This window comes from Echinops telfairi, unplaced genomic scaffold, assembly GCF_000313985.2.
Source record: "Echinops telfairi isolate 266 unplaced genomic scaffold, ASM31398v2 ScPeMD7_23;HRSCAF=83, whole genome shotgun sequence".
Lineage (NCBI taxonomy): Eukaryota > Metazoa > Chordata > Mammalia > Afrosoricida > Tenrecidae > Echinops > Echinops telfairi.
This window is the reverse complement of record NW_022103920.1, coordinates 5936388-5938048: the sequence shown is the minus strand read 5'-3', so window position 1 is coordinate 5938048 and position 1661 is coordinate 5936388.

Below are 1661 nucleotides of genomic sequence, written 5' to 3'. Positions count from 1 at the left end.
GGTGGGGTATTGGGCGTCCAGGCTGTTGAGAGCTGTGGTGACTACCTGTGAGGGTGGGGAGTTGGCTTGGGGTGGGGGTGGGGGGCAGGATCACTGCGCCTAGGCGGTGACTCGGGGTCCGATCTGGTATGTTCACTCCTAAAGCAGGGCTGGGGACCTTTTATCTGCCAGCGACCATTGGCTATCGATGACCTGATTTGTAGGGACGTTGAATGAACTCACCCCTCGTGTGATGGCCACCGGGCCCTGGTGGCACCAAGACGAGATGGTTTAGTCCCGTGAAGAGCGGCCGCCTGGGAAACCCGCCGGGCAGTTCTACCCTGTCTCGCAGGGTCCCCGTGGGTCGGCCTCCAGGGAGTGAGCTTGGTTTGGTTAGGGGTCACGTTAGCTGCTATCAATGGTGCCATGGGCCTTGTTTGGTCTGAGGGTTGGAGGTTCCCCACCCCTGCCCCAGAGTGTCCCTGTGGGCTCCCTTCACCAGTGGGCACTGCTTAGGGAGTTACTGGTCAGGGAACCTGTCAGGGGACGCTGTGGTGATGGGCTCTGGCTGAATGAGCACGGGGAAGCTGGCAGCACAGCTGCCCGGCGGTACCTAGGAGGTCTCTGTGCTGCACAAGGATTCCCTCTGGAACTTCCAACTGCTCCAACCCCACCTAGTCTCTGCAGCATTCCACTCCACAGCCACGCTCCGGCTGTCTGTCTTGGGATATGCCGTGCGTCTCATGTTCCGTCCAGACATCGTGCCCACCGGGTGTCTCTCTTTGATTCCCGGGTTCCTGGGATGCCTTCCTGGATAAGATGGTGCAGAAGGTGGCCCTTCATGACACAGTCCTCCTCCTGGCCTCTGCTTTGGAGTTGTCTTTCCATGCACGGGACTCTGCAGGATCATCACCTTTTGGTTTGACTTTAATTAAGCAGCCGCAGCCCGGGGACAGGAGGCGAGAGAGGTGAGAGGGGCGAGCAGCTGAATCAGAGCGGCCACTGAAAGTACTCATTGGTTGGGGAGATGACGCTGTGGGTGGCAGGTCCCATGGGTGGTGGCGGCAAGGGGAGAAGGGCAGCCTCTCCCCTGGAGGCAGGTAGGGTGGCTCAGAGTCTGAGTGGACCCCACGGCGGTGAGTGTGGTTTTGGTTTGGTCTGAGCACAGGCACAGATGAGAGCCAGCCGTGTCTTGAGCTGCCACGGGTCAGCACGCAGGGCAGCAGGTGTCTGTCCTCCTGGATCCCCGTGGACGCTTTGTCTTGGAGACACCCGTAGCCAGGGCTGCTCCTTTCCCTTGGAGATCAGCACGTCAGACGCCCCATTTGTGGACGTGTAGAGAGGACTGCTCACTTCCCACAATGCTCCGGCCCAGGCTCATGCCTTCATGAAGAAGCCCCAGGTTGTCAGCAGAGACACCTGAGGCCTGCATGTCTACGCAGCCATAGGCCTGCAGCTGCCCATGCACCGTCCTGCATCCGCTCGGGCTCAGGGTGGCATCAGGCCGTCGGAGTAGGGCTGGGTTCCCCAGGGCTTTCTGTGGAGGACTTTTGGGGAGTAGATCACGAGGGCTTTCTTCCGAGATGCCTCTGGGTGGACTTGACCCTCTGCCCCTTCAGGTAGCGGCTGAGCAGGCTCACCCAGGGCGGCAGCAGGGCTAAGATAGGGCTCTGACCCTGAGG